The 16330-nt window shown below is 35.5% G+C and overlaps 2 pseudogenes; one reads left to right on the forward strand and one right to left on the reverse strand.

The window, feature by feature from the left end:
- Positions 1-4791: 4791 nt before the first annotated feature.
- On the reverse strand, positions 4792-6446 carry LOC119525770 (annotated as a pseudogene).
- A 6163-nt stretch (positions 6447-12609) lies between these two features.
- On the forward strand, positions 12610-13557 carry LOC119525771 (annotated as a pseudogene).
- The last annotated feature ends 2773 nt before the right edge of the window (positions 13558-16330 follow it).

Here is a 16330-nt window from a genome sequence, read left to right on the forward strand (position 1 = left end):
CTCTTAGTTCTGCTCTTGTCTTGACCTGCCCAAATTGCACGTGTTTGAGGCTTTCTGTATTGGATTTCTTAGAGTAATTGTTTTAGAAAAAGAAAAAAAAAGGTAAAAAAGGGCCCTCCTTGCAGATCTAATGGGTTATTGAATCACTAAGAAACAAAGCAATTAGGGCCATTAAGGAAATATGCAGGGGGCAGAGAGATCAGTTTTTCTTCTGGATTTACATATCGGCCTCAGGGCCTGAGCTCTGCCCTTCCCTTCTATGTTCACCAGAACTCCAAAAAGCCTCCACTTTTATTTCTGGGTTTTTCTTGCTGTTTTTGCTCTACCTATCTCCTCTCCATGGGGCTGGCTGCTCCTGGATTCTCTGGAGTCTAGTTTCAGTCTATCTATGATTGGAGTTTGGATCAGTAGATTGGGTTTCTGATAGGAGTCACAATTGCAGTTCTCCCTCCTCATTCCTAGTGCTGATGGCCCCTTCTCCCATGGGACTGAGCCTGACAGGGAGGGGCATGGATCCCCTGGCCACAAAAACTTACAGATTTCACTGATCTCAGCAGTTTCACATGTTCATGAGTGTTGTATGAAGTATGCCCAAAGTCAAATTCCTCTGTGGTGTCCAGTCCATGCAGTTCCTGGATTTGTACCTACTTCTCTGGAGAAGTAAATAAAACATACACCTCTCCACTCTGCCATCTTGCCCCACCTCCCATTGTTTTTTTCACCTTTCTACTGTGCCTTTCATTCCCATAAGTTTTGCAAAGAGTTTCCTGAAACTTTTGAGTTCTTCATTGTGTTCACCCAGTGTCTTCTATATGTACTTCATCACTTTGGTGATGTCTTCCCTCAACTCACTGATTTGATTTTTGAATTGATTTAGCAGGTTTTTTGAACATCTTTAATTAACAGTTTAAATTACTGTATCTTGTTTGAAATTTTAGCTTGTTCCTTTGTCTGGGCCATATCTTCTTTTTTTCCTAGTGAAACTTGTAATTTTTTGCTGTTTTTTAGGCATCTGGTTTTATTAAGTAGTTTACTCTAGAAGTCGTTCTCTCTGTATCCTAGTGTTTTCTTGTTGGTTCTTTTTGTCAAATGAAATTGAATTTGATGGTAACTTTGGGAATATGACTTACATTTCAATTTTCTGATGCATGACACATACTTTTCTGATGCTACTCTTCCATAGTATTCAGTAAATTCATAGTTATAATAGGAACTTTATATGAAAGCAGAGTTTTTCTCATTTTTCTGAATAGTTGGAAGGTCATCTAGGTCTAACAGGGTACTTTGCTAACAAGGTTTACCAGATGGCATTGCCATTCTCTCCTTCTATAAAAATTAATTTCTGACTCTGATTGACCGCAATTAATAACATTACCTTTAGTATTACCTCCTATGGGCTAATGATATTAAACAATTTTGAGGAAAATAAGTCACTGAAGCCTAACTAGGAGTTTCAATAATAGTTAATAGATCACCCATCTCTGCTCCAAGGGGTAGGCCTCCTCTCTGGGGACACACCAGTGAAACTAAGATAAGGGAGTCTTAGTCATCATTCCAAGGAATTAGCCCTTCCTTGGGATGTGCAGCAAAGCACTTCTACTACTGGCCAAATTCCTAAAAATTCTGGCCCAATTCCCAGGAAAAGTTGGAGGTCTCACCCAGGTGGGGATGTTCTGCCTGGGACCATGTGCCGACTGGGACTCTGATAGGCTGAAGAACCAGGACTTCCCTAACCAGTAGTATCAGATGTGGGGGCTTTCCTCAGCTTGGTGAGTTTGTCCTTTGCTTTTCTTTATCTGCTGGACAGACCACTTTGTCTGCTGAGCAGACCACTTTACTTTCAACTCTCATGTCATTAATGATAAATGCTTGTAACAATGGTTTGATGAGTTTTTTCTTTCCTTCCCTTTTTCTGCTGGACAGACCACTGTGCCTTCAGCTATTGTTTTATTAATAACAAATGTTTGTAGTCTTGTAATTCAATAAATCTTTTCTGCAAAGTTATATTATATTAGTTTGTGTCTCTTCCCTTCTCTCATGATTCACCTTGCACAACACTGAGTAACAGCATATATGCATTTATTACATTACTCTTTCTAAAGTATTTATTTTTTAAACTGATGGAAACAATACAGTGAGAAATTTTATTTCCCATTTAAAGTTCAAGAATCATGATACAAAGGGAAACACTGTAATTTACTACTCTTTTACATTTTAACTGATCAGAGTGTTTTATTTATTCACATTTTAATATTATGTTGCAGCCCTATAAAGAGATATTCATCCATTTACTTAGGTTAAGAAATAAAGAATCAAGAATAAATTTGCATATGTAGTATAATGTTCTTCTTTGGAGGAATGGCAGAATTGTAGAGATTTTAATGAGCTAATTCAGTTTTAAACTATATTTACAGGACTGTTTAAAATAGCAATTTTTCCACATATACATGATAATATAACTTATAGTCAAAGATTAAAGTAATTTGCATTTTAAAATTATTCTAGACAGCAAATAATTAACATTGAGAATATTCATTGTCCAGTGTCAGGTAAAATTGACCTGGGATACAATAAATGAGTGGATAGGCACTTTTCATTTAGTCAGTCTTACATGATGCTTAATTGACCAATGTTGTAAACTGGTCATGTTAAATTATTATTCTATATGGGATCCTTAAATTTATTAATCATTTATGTCTATATCAGTGCAAAAAGTATCAGCTAAAGAATATTAAAAGTCTATGAGAAACATAGCCTATGTTAATAACATTTTCTTGGAAATAACATTACTCATACTAATATGCAAATGCGTAGCCATCAATTTCACATTTAATAACATAAAAACTTGGTTTCCTATTTTCATATCAAAATCAGTGTAAAAGTTGGAGTATGAGTAAGTTAAATACTAAATACATCTTAGAAGGGAAGATAACTTTAACATTTTCTCCCACATACAAAATATAACTTTATTAGTTTAAATTCACTGTTTTTTGTATAGTATCCTTATATAAACTATACTTCTGTTAATTGAACAGATTTCTGTTAAGTATTATGAAATTATTTCCTCCATGTGAAATGCTAATTTTGTTGTTTTTCAATAGAAAGTTTTTTCTTTCTTAAGACATTAATTTAAATTACACTTATATTTAAATTACTCATGATTGCCCTGAAAACTGGTTGCTTAGCATCACTTTTACATGTGGTTCTTTTGCAAGAAATAACATATTAATTTATATCTAATATATACATCAGTCTTTTAAACCCTTTTACATTAGTATTCTATCATTCTGGTTGACACTACATATATTAACCATATGCAGTAAATGACAGGGCTTTAAGATACTGCTTTTACTAGAGTTATTAACATATACTACTTATAATCAATGACAATGATTACTGTTAAAACTACCACTATTTCTACCTTCTGTATGTAATTTTCTATTTTTTTCAAAAAATCTGCACTTAAAATTTCTTTGTTTTATACACAAAAGAATATCAGAAATTCTGTTGACTTAGATAAATGAACAAAAAAAATAAAAAAAACTTTACATGATTCAAAATATTATATGAAAATTAAGTACTTTTAAGAGTTAAAACTACAATGTAAAGCCTGTTGCCATGGAGAGGCTAGGCCCACTTATAATTGTGCCTAAGAGTCTCCCCCTGAATACCTCTTTGTTGCTCAGATGTGGCCCTCTCTCTCTAGCTAAGCCAACTTGGCAGGTGAAATCACTGCCCTCCACACTATGTGGGATCTGATACCCAGGGGTGTAAATCTCCCTGGCAACATGGAATATGACTCCCAGGGAAGAATCTAGACCCAGCATCATAGTATGGAGAACATCTTCTCAACCAATAGCGGGGTATGAAATGAAATGAAATAAAGTTTCAGTGGAGAGATTCCAAAAGGAGCCAAGAGGTCACTGTGATGGGCACTTTTATGCACAATACAGATAACTCTTTTTAAGTTTTAATGAATAGGAATAGCTAGTAGTAAATACCTGAAGTTATCTAACTACAGCCCAGTAGTCTTGAATCTTGAAGATGATCATATAACAATGGAACTTACAAGGGGTGACAATGAATGGGGGGGGGCAATTTGAGTGTCCTGTTTTTACTCCTAACTTTTTATTCTTACTTTCACTTTTTTTCTGGTACAAGGAAAATGTTTAAAACAGTAGACCAGGGTGATGAATGAACAACTTCATGATGGCAATGTTGTCAGTGGATTATACACTTTGGATGATTGTATGGTATGTGAATAAATCTTAATATAAAAACATTAAAAATGTACAATATAAACCATCATATTACATAGTAGCATACTCTATATTTTTTCAAAATTTTTTCAATGTGGATAAAAACCTGATGAATAGAGATTTATTAACAATTCTAAGGGCTCTAAGAGAAATTTCCAGCAATATTTATTTCCTGAAAGTAAGTTCAGTGTCCAAATCCAAAGAAAATAATATATGTTCACTGTTCATTTCTGTGATCTACATTCTATGGGCCATATGTTATTTTAAAATCAAGTGATTCTAACCAATAAATAAAAATAAATTGAATACATTCTCATATAGCCATTGAAAGTATCTGTATATTTCCAAAGGGAATGAAAAAGTGCAGAGTTAAATTAAATCAAGACAAAAGCTCAAATTGATTAACATATGACATTTGTAGCTAGTGAGAATGTGCTTTATCTGTCTTAAGTTTGAGGATTCAAGTCAAGAAAAATATGATTTTCATAGCATTACACTTTTTCCTTCATCTCTACATGTCCTGATCTCAGACCTAATTCCACAACTCTCTGAAATATCTGCTGGTGGTGTTTGTTACATAGACTAATTCTTTAAGCTTTGTTTTAGAAATACTTATGTGATTTTTCAAACAGGATTTGAAAGTGGGATAATTCTGAAATGTTTTATACCCCCAGAATCCTCTATGGGGTCTTTTATAATTCCAATAAATTCCTCATAACTTATTTGATCAACTTTGTTAACATCAAAAATCTTGAAGACTCTTTACTAAATGAGGTGAAAGTTAGAGGTCACTAGCTACATAGACAGCATGCTTAAATTCATCTTGCCCGATAGAATGACTTGCAAAATTATACATATTCTAGGCTATTTCAAATCCTTCTAAGTTATTCAAAAACTGGAAAAAAATGACCTGAATTCATCAAATGTGATGTCCTTTTCTTCAGATATAGTATAACACATATTTTCCAAAAACACTAATGTGTTTTCCACATTTGTATATGGTGAAAAGAATATGAGCAAAATCTTCATTGATAGTATTCATCCCATTAGATTTATAAAGAAACTATGTTTCTAGAACTTCTATTTAGAGGTTATCCATTAGTCTATAAAAATCTTCAAAATTGAGCTCATCTTTTCCTTTCTTTACAAAAAAAAAAAAAAAAAAAATGTACCGGAAATGCAGGATCTGCTACTAAACTTGTGAGGTTATCAGCAAGCAATGTGAGGTGTGAAAAGGGTGCTTGACTTGTTACATCTCAGTGTATCCCAATAGCTTCTGGAGACAAGTTCCTTTCCACCTGTTTTAAGTACACTATTATTAGTAACATAATGGTGTCCATAAAGTTGAAGATGCAGCAGTACATACTTTTCTGTATCTCCTTTAGTTTCTCTCTTTGCATTTTTCCCTATCTCTTGAAGCATCAAAAATTCCTTTTTATCCACCATCTCATTGCATCAGTGTCAAACATGTAAAAAAAAGTTATTCTAAAACCTGCATGTGGCTTTGTTAAAATACATAAAAGAAGACATTATTGGGTGTAAGAAACCACAACTCTATTTAAGATTTTGAAATAGCTTTTATGCTCCTTTCCAAACTGATGGAGTTTCAGAGAACATATGAATTGATTCCTGCTTGGAAAGTGACTTCCATGTTTTAGTACATTTGGGTTCATCTTTTGTAACAGCCAAAATAAAATCATAGAGTCATGAAAAGCTGCTCTTAGCATTTTATAAAAGGAAATAAATGAAATTGCCTCTACAGAGAAGTTGTGCAGAAGCCCAAATTTTCAGTGTCTGTTTTGCTCACAGCAATCATCTCCTGGCCAGCAGACACTGAGATGGGAAGCAGCCCCCGGCTGAGGGGTGAGTCTTCCAACTCTGCTGCCCCACTCTCAGAGGGGTGTCTGAGAGCTGGCACCCACATGGACTCTGCTCTGGAGTCCCCATACATCTGACAGCACCCCAGGCAAACCAGATCCCCAACAGCTGCCACCAGAATGCTCAGCTCCCACCAGCACCACTGCTACCTCCAAGCTGCTTCAGTCACAGCACCTGATGACTCCTCCTGGCCAGGAGAGCTGGAGGTTGACCCCATAGGCTGCCCCAGGACCCAGGAAAAGTCTGTTGAGGGAAAAGTGGAGGGAGAAGCTGAGGCATCAGCCACAGGAGATTCAGTAGTGCCCCCATAGCCAGAGCTGTCAGCACCATCCACCTCATTTTCAAATTTAGAAACATTTCATAGGAAGGTGCTTGATACCTGAGGAGTAGCTTAAACAATTTACATTATAATAATGCCCCACATTATGGGACTAGAATAGAGGAAGTTTCCCAATATAAAAATGGTTTGTATGTTATGTTGAAGTTCTAACACATGCACATTGGTGGTTTCTCAAATGATGTGTGAAGTGCAAATCTTCCAGGATGTGAGGAGATGCTGATATCCATGGCTTCTTTTTTCCTGAATGGTGGGGAGAGTGGGTTGGGAAAGGAGTCATCACTGGATAAAAAAGCCACATTTTGAACTTCCCTTACAATGACAACCATAAATCTGAGTTATTCAAGTCTCTTTATATTAACTTCAAAAAAAATGTTTTATGATTGATGAAAAGTGGCAGGTCAATAGAATTGCTCTAAGTTGTTTCCTGATCATATAATGTGGCGTATGCAGTCTGTATGATATGCCCTGTTAGCTGAGGTTCATATGTAAGTGTTCAAAGACCACAGAGAGAAAAATCAGTGGGTCAATAATTCCCCCATTATTAAAGACCAAAAGGAGGCTGAATAAGGGACACTTTTTTAATGTTTCATGGTCTTAATTTTGTGGTTGTGAGGTGAATAGGTCACACATACTTAAATTCTGTCAGCCAACAACAATCATTATTTAATCTAGCATACAACTGTTTTATAACAAACAGAGATTAAAACACTTCAGTAAAACACAATGGAGTCCCTTGAGAATGCTACATGAAACAAAGACATTGGAGTTCCCCTGAAAACCTGATAATTTGCCTAGGTTCTGTGTGGTCATTCCATCAAATTCATAAAAGGAGAAGGCAAGAGGAGATTTGGAAAGAAGAAAATCCATATACTGTAGCTGTTGTTTAGAAGATATTAAAAACTAACATTAATATTTCATGATAACAATTTATAAACTGCTAAAGCAGATAAAAAACATGAACTTTGAGTGACTCCAGTACCCCAGACACTTACAAAATATAACCCAAAGATTTTTCTGATCAAAACCAAAAGGTGTTTTAACCCATTGTGAATGTACCAATAGACTCATTTCATTTATGCAGAGTGTAGTTAGCTGGCATAACCATCCCAACTACTCACTTTTAATATTCAAACATACCTGAATTTTCCCATCAACTCAGTAAATTTCTTAACTGGTATGTTTTCTCTACCTGGTAAATTATCAGAAATCTACTAAGTCATTGCTCCCATATTTTTAGGTTATTTTTGTGTTTCTTCCTAAGTAGTGAAGTAATTTATCTTTTCTTCATTTTTTAACAGTTAATGCAATGAAGAAAAAAAATTTACTTACTGAAATTGGTGTTTGCAGGGCTCTTTATGTCTTTATATGAATTTGATTTTTCTCATTTTTTTAAACCAGAATTACATAGATAACTTGATCATGAGCATTTTTCAATGTTGTTATGAATTATTGAGGAGAAATTATACATCAGTTTTGAAAACAAAAATTTAGGGAGAATATACTTGCGTGAGTTTAGAAAACATTTACATGAGTTTTTAACCTACCAATATAGGTAGAGTTTTAAGTAATGGAGCAAAACAAACTGAAAAAACTTTAAGTTTATATAAGTTAATATGTAGGCCAAATAAGTAAGGCTGGTCTTTTCATAATTGTCAGAAATGACAATTTACTAAAGAAAATGTGTTGTAATGTATTAGAGCAGAAAAAAATAAGAAAATAGATCAGTTGATAGCAACAACGTATCCCCTGAAAATGAGCCATTCAGCATGGAGATGATAGGACACTGACAATCTCAGTCACTGGTGCTATATGGAAATCTCTTTCTCAACTAACAGCAGGAAATTCCCTTTGATGCAAATAGGTTGAAACAACCACATCCTTATTCCATGCTAAAACATTTTTTTCTAACTTTCCAAGTAAAGTCAATGGTAGTTTAATTCTCTCTCCCCCTCTCTCTTCTCCTCTATTATATTATAACATAATATAATATAATATATGTTATATGACATATGATATAATATATTAAGTAATATATGAAATATATATAATATAATACAATATAATATAATATATAATATAATCTAGTAATGTTCTATTTTAAATTTCAAAATAATTAAATTGCTTTATAGGTACCAAATTCTTTATATATTTATTTAATCTTTGATTGGATAAAAGCAGATAATATGTCCAGTAATTTATCTCCATATTTCATCTGTATAGGTGCCATTTTAGGTGTTAGGATTTCTAAATATTTGATGAGTCATAAACATATCAAATCTAAAATGATTCTTAACAGCTATCTTGCATTATATCCATTCATTATAATATGCAGTTGTTTAAAATGTTTTCTCCTTTTAAAGAAGATAAAGGAAAGGACTAATGTGAAAGAGAAAATGTAATTTTCTAAGCTTGTTGAATCAGGTGTCAACTGAGTGATTTGAGAGTAGATAGCCTAATATGTTACTATAACAAGGAGCCTACTTAATATGTGTTTGAATCTCACTCACTTACATTGTATAATCATGAAATGTATCTATAATTTTTCTAAATAAGTCTTTCTTAAATCTATTTTCCTCACAACTTTCTTTAATTGTTTTAAGACTAATGATGATAGGTTTCAGGAGTGGAATAACTATGGTATAGATACAGAAAGAATCATGTAATGAATCACTTCAGTGGTTAACAGAAGCCTTAGATAAACACAGCTGCCAGAGCAGAGAAAGCCAGACATCATAGGAAGGAGAGGGTCACAGGTGGAAAAGGCCTTCACTCACTCTCCTGTGGATGGAAACTAGTACAGAGTAGAACATATATGACAGTGAAGATACATGGTATAGACAGGCACCAAGAGTTCATTGTTGAAAGTGTCAGAGAAGGAGAGACTCTGAAGATAGGGGATGTCACAGCAGAATTGATGGAACAATCTAGACTGAGAGAAGGGCAGCCCAAATGTGCTGCCAATTTGGAATCCTGTGTGGGTCAATCCACCATGTATGGAGGGTAGCAGAGGTGCTAGTAGCAGTCCAAAGTCATGTTGCAGAGAAATATTAGTTTGACATATATACAAGATCTGAGTTGTACACCCAGACTCTGAGATGGCTGTGTTGTGAGAGAGTTGACACAGCCATTGGGGACAGAGAGAAACATAACCCATCTAAAATGCACATATTCTTGAAAAAATTACCTGTGCATGTGAAGGTTCTGGTTGGTGGTGGGAGAGACAAAGAGAAGGTACACTAACGGGTTGGTTAAATGAATCTGTAGGAATTTAAGCATATTTAAATTGAAAACACAATGAGATATCATTCCAACACCTTCTAGAATGGATACTATTAAAAAAACAGAAAATCAGTAATGTTGGAGAGGATCACTCTGGGATGACAGTTGTTTTAGCAGGGTTTTCTTTGACTGTCTTTCTTTGGTCTCTCTCTTAAGCTTTCTGCTTCTGTTGGTATCACTCCCAGCTTTTAGGTTGCACTAATTGCTAGCTGATTGCTTTATTGTTTTTGACCATGTCTTAGCACATCTACAGTCTGACACAATTAAATTCTACATGAATTCTATCCTAATACTATACTAATGGATAGTTTTTGAGACTGATTTTTGAAGTTTGTGCTAATGCTAGGAGGGCTTTTCTTAGCTGTTTCTTTCTCTGGTTCACTCTAGTATACATTATGTCTTATGATTTAGCTGTTGGTCTCATAGAACAACAGACTCCTCTCAAATTCTTAGCATCAAAATCTCCAATGTTTTCAAGATACTTATTAGACTTGAACTTCCCAATATTATGCTGAAAATAAAGTAACTTCAATTGGAAACATCTTCAGAGCTTTCTGATTTTATGGTCTGCCTCAACCTCTGAAAAATTGTCTGCATGCCTGCTTCAGAGCTGGAGGTCAGGACAGTGACCTGCTTCTCTTAGTGATGGCCTGGTTTATGTGCACATTTCTGGGTGGGGGTGGTGGACTCTATTCTTCTCAACCTGCCTGCTTCTCCCAGCATTGAGCATCCACCTAATGAATGAGCTGAAGTGAGAGTAATTGAGGCCTTAATATTCCCAACTGGGAGTATTTTATAAAAAACATTTCCCTTAGAGACCTAGTCAAAATAAAACTATTTATTATAATTTTGCAAAGAGCATAGAATACCAGACAGAGATTATTCTTCATAAAGGCCTCCAAGAGCACTGCATGATGCAGGGCCTATGGTTAATTAATGTCTGGGGACAGACTCCCTTGAGACAACCCTTACAGTTCCAAGGAGACCACCTCAGCAGAAGTTAAAAGGAGACTTTGTCTTTCCAAAAGATGGTACTGCACCCCCACACACTATTTCAAGACTTGGAAGAGAAATGTAGTTAATCCATTTTCATGGTTCTTGAGATGATATAGATCAGTTTTTTCAAAATAAGAATTAACCAATTAAATTCAAAAAAGCATGAAACACAAAGAGCATAGCTGCAGTGGTTGGAGATTTAGCAGACAATAGGAACCAGGCATGCAAGATCCCACTACTTTATCCATTCCTATTACAATTAAAATAGATTTACATGCTGAAAGTTAATTCTGATCATTTTTCAAGTCTCAAACCACAGGGTGAAACAGAAATCGATGAATAGCAAGTTTGTGATACATGAGTATGAAACCTGCTACTCCCAGTAAGTAAGAATGCTATAGAATGAATTCTACTAACATATTGAGGAGGTGATTGATAAACACTAACTCCAGGAGCTATGCATAAATATGAAATGGCAGAGTTGTAAAATATTGGTAAAGCTATTCCATAATACCTTCATTGATGGGATGTTATCATGCTCTCCAGCAGCACAATTAGTGAGTTTACTGCCAACACCCAAATAATGGATTCTGTAAAGTAAGGCTGTGCACCTCTTCATGGCCACCATTTTTCAGAAAAGGAACTTAAGGACATTTAGAGGAATAGTGAGAAGAAAGAAACAAAACATGGTAATTTAGAACTATTTCACTCAAGGAAAAATAAAAATAATTTTAAGGAGAAGCATATGAATACCAACAGGAGGGAAACTGAGAAGCATCAAAATTTGGTGGCCTTCAGAAAGCAGAAGAGTTCACCCAAAGAATCACAGGATAACTAATGGAAAACTTAATACCTTCAGTCCACAACACTGATACCAGTCACAATGAGAAATCTCATGCCTTTTCATTGATGGTTGGAATTTATTTTGCATTTACTTTTTAATCCCTCAAATGAAGGAATGTATAAGGATGCAAGTTTTGGAATAATATTAGGAGTTTCAGTTAGATAAGTAAAGGTATTTATTTTATTATAAGTAAGCAAAAAAAATTATTCCTAAATAGTGAAGGAGGGAATATCAGTTTATATAAAACCAATCAACTCTGTGGGTTTGATGATTGAGCATTTATGGAGATAAAAATCTCACAACTGGCATAGAACATGGCATATTTCCCTTAGCTTACATCTAAATGTTTGGAGGTGAGTTGCAGAATTCAAAATCACCAAATGAAATTTTGTTTTTACTCTGTAGGACACAAAGGATAATTCAAGTCTTTGATATAAAAGAGATATGATGTGCCAAGAAATTATTAATTTTATTCAAGATAAGTTAACCTAGAGTAGAAGAAGAGAAAACAATAGAGAAAAGGGGAATACTATGTGAATTATGGATTCCAGTTTAATGAAAATAAACAATCTTCCCACAATTGCCTGACTCTTGAAAGCCTCTGTGTCTAACCAGGGAGTGCCTCAAAAGATTCTCAAAATTCCTATGCCAAGAGAGAATACTTTGGTATTTTCCATAGAGCTGTAACATCAACATTAAGTCCACCAATAACCAGAAGTAAAAACAAACTGTAAATTTGTAAACAAATCCAGGTGAGTAGGATAAGGTCATGTATTGCCATCTTTAAAGGATTCAATATACTTTGACCAAATCAGAACAATTGTAAATCAAAGTGTTACAATTTGGTTCAATAGGACATTTTTCAAATTCTCATTTTGAACTAATATTTATATTAAATTTCTGGTGATAAAAATTCAAGGGGTGAAGATATTGCACAAAAGATACAATTATTCCCTCTAATGCCATTTTATCTCTGTAGACTTTCAGTTCACATAGAGCATTTTCATGAAAACATGGACCCAAAAAATCATACCTCAACTGAATTCGTCATCCTGGGGCTTTTCTCCAGGTTCAGGCATCCCCACCTCCTCATCCTTATGGTCCACCTCATCTACACCATTGCCTTCACTGGAAATTCTCTCCTGATTCTCCCCATCTGTCTGGATTCTCACCTCCACACACCCTTGTACTTCCTCCTCAGTCAGTTCTCCCTCATTGACCTGGCTTACATTTCAAGCACAGTCCCCAATATGGTAACAAATATTTTCATAGGGAAAAAGATCATTTCCTATTTGGCATGCACATCTCAAGTTGTTTTTCTTTCTTACAGTTGGAATTGCTGAGTGCATCTTACTAACCCTCCTGGCCTATGACCACTATGCAGCTATCTGAAACTCCCTGAGGTACATGGCCCTCATGAACCCCAGTGTCTGTCTCCAGATGGCTGCTGCATCTTGGATTGGGGGAGCCCTTATTGCTCTTAGACATACCATCTATGCAATGCAATGCTCTGTCTGTGGCTTCAGGGAGTTTAGCCATTACTTCTGTGAGATGCCTGCCATCATGAGACTGTTTTGTGAGGATACATCAACATATGAGATGGTGAAATTTGTGACAAGTATTGTGTTTCTCCTAGCCCCCCTTCTTCTCATTCTTGTCTCCTACACCCTCATCTTCCTTACTGTTCTCAGAATGAACTCCCATAAGGGAAGGAATAAAGCCCTGGCCACCTGTTCCTCCCACCTGTCTGTGGTGAGTCTCTACTTTGCTGTGTCCATCTTCATCTACATGACACCCAATTCATCTCACACACCTGAACAAGAACAGATTGTAGCTGTGTTTGGCACCATAGTGACCCCATGCTCATCCCCATCATCTACAATCTGAGGAACAAAAAGTTGTGGGAGCTCCTAGGAAAGTTATGGGTAAATTTTTCATTTGTAATCATTGCACATAACTAAATTGTTCCTCTCAACAGAAGTGCCATCCTCATATTTAGTAGTCCATCCAATTACATTGAAGTTTTGTCAGACTAGAAATATGATACTAAATTTGAAAGGAAAAGAATTCAGACTCATATTTTACCAATCATTTGTTAGAATGGAGAGGATCCCTGTCATATAATAGATGTGTAAGTTAAGTATGTTTATAATGGATGTTTATCATTAATATTACTATTTTTTATTATTTTGCCATGATCTGGTTAAACTCAATTATTGTTATTTTTATTACAAGTACATACAACAAATTCTTAAACAAGATAGTTATATACAGTTATGTCCAAGTTATGGTTTTTCATCTTAGTAAAATTTAACTTTATGAAGACAAACTTTACTCAATCTTTATTGCAGGAGAGGGGGCATTAACTTTTTGCTCAACCACTTTGGCAAATAATTTGGCAGGATTTAGTAAAGGTGAATATACACACACCATAAAATTCAGCAACTTCTATTCAAAATATCTTTCCTAGAAAAATTCTCACAAGGACTTACAGAGAGATAAGAATATGGATATTCATTACACCAGTGTTTAAGTAGAAATAGTTATTTAATTTAATGTCAATTAACTGGGAATTGAATAAAGATTAATTAATTAATATTAATACAGTGATACATTTTAACACATTTATAATAAAGAACAAGATTCTTTATCAGCATGTCAATAAAAAAGATATAATATTGAGACATGGAAGCAGGTTTTTAAAAGATAGCCACAATATAATAAAAACATATACATTTTGAAAACACAGTGCATAATTATGGACATATTCATGTATGGTGGACTAGAAGAATATAAGCCTGTGCCAAGATACTAGAGATCTTGATGTAGGAAAGAAAGTTTGGATATCAGTCTATGGATGCATAAAATGATTCTCAGTGTTATTGGCAATGTTTAATTGTTTTTAGAAAGATTTGATGTGTTTGTCAGAATACTTTGAATTGCTAAACTTACATTATGTGCTCAACATGTTATATCTCTACATTCTGTCTTTGAAATAATTATAGTAAAATTTTTATTAAAATAATTTGGGTATATGAGAATAGTACATATATATTATATATAATCTTAATTTTTTCTTGTTTTTGAAATTTTTCAGTAGTGAAACCTAGGAAATTTTAAAGAATAATACTTTTATTATTATTTTCTTTAAAATACTTTGTTATTTCTACTGTAATTTCCTCTTTTTTATAAATAATAAAATTAATATTATTCAGATGATGTCAAACAATGATTATCTTTCCCATTTTCTTCTCCTAATCACCCTAATTTTTCCCATTTTCCCTAATCACCATATCCACTTTACTCCTCCCAGTGAGACCTACTCCAATGTGTTATGTCACTGCAGATATACCTATTCTTAAACATATATACTTTGGAGTTGGATTTTGGTGTTTTTACAATTTTACAATTTATTTTCTTAAAAAGTGCTATCAGGAGTACCTAAGAATGGCAGCTAGGTGAGACAGGGCAAAAAAACACCTCCATGAAAAACACTAGATAAAAACCAGAAGGTGACCCAGAATCCCAGTTTCAGCAATGCACCAGCTGGACAAGGTCTGCTAGAACCACAGGGGCCATGCACTTGGTGAAACCAGGAGTCTGCATTCTGAAATGAGTGAGTAAGTTAGCTGAAAGACCGACAGCCATGCTGCAGTGTGGGGAAGCTGGGGGTTGGCATTTGGAGATGGACTGGTTCTTTAAAAAAAAAAAAGGAAAAACCCAGGAGCATCTGCAGTTGTGATGGTGTGAACCATGCAGTGAAGCATGGCAGGAGTGGGCTGAGTCAACCTTTTGGTGTCTGGCATGGAGGATAGAATGCTGCAGATTCCCTCAGGGCCAGGAGAGCAGAGAGGAGAGCCAAAAGGAGAAAGAAACCCCATTGCTTGTAGCTGGCTCCCTGGTGGGCTGGAGACACACCTGTCCATGGCCATACCCACAGCCCAGAGCTGCACCAGTTGTCCCAGAGATGGGAAGGAGGAACTGTGTGAAAAGGGGGAGATGAGATACCCCATTCAGCCATCTTTGCATCAGGCTGAGAGCACCCCTGCATGGCCCAAAGCCTAGGGCTTCTCTTGAGGGATGGTGTGCACTTGTGACATAGCAGAGCCTTCCCTCAACAGAGGTTCTGGAAGATCACAGCTGAGAAGGGGGCCCACTTGGAAAACCCAGGGATACTATGTCAATGCTGGTGGTTTGTGGGTCAGTGATAGAGAAAATCTGTGGCAAAACTGAAATGAAGGCTTAGACTCTTGCAACAGCCTTGAATCTGTTTGAATATTAAAGCTGCCCTGCCTCCATAATCACACAGACACATGCCCCACATTCAGGGCAGACAGCTCCAACAACACACCCAAACTGAGTTCACCAACTGAACCCCACAAGAATAATTTCCCCACACACCACAAAGAGAAAGTTGAGGAGAACTGACTTGAGGGGTATAGGTGACTCACAGACACCATCCACTGGTTAGTTAGAGAAAGTACACCATCAACTTTTATTTCAGAAAAATTAGATTGGTATTTTTTTTTACAATGTGAAAGAACCCTATCAAGCAAAGCAAATGCCAAGAGGCCAAAAACAACAGAAAATCTTAATGCATATGATAAAACCATATGATATGGAGAACCCAATTCCAAACACCCAAATCAAAATATCAGAAGAGACACAGTACTTGGCACAATTGATCAAAGAAGTACAACCAAGGAATGAAAACATGGCAAAGGATATAAAGGA

The sequence above is a fragment of the Choloepus didactylus genome (genome assembly GCF_015220235.1).
Source record: "Choloepus didactylus isolate mChoDid1 chromosome 26 unlocalized genomic scaffold, mChoDid1.pri SUPER_26_unloc2, whole genome shotgun sequence".
Lineage (NCBI taxonomy): Eukaryota > Metazoa > Chordata > Mammalia > Pilosa > Megalonychidae > Choloepus > Choloepus didactylus.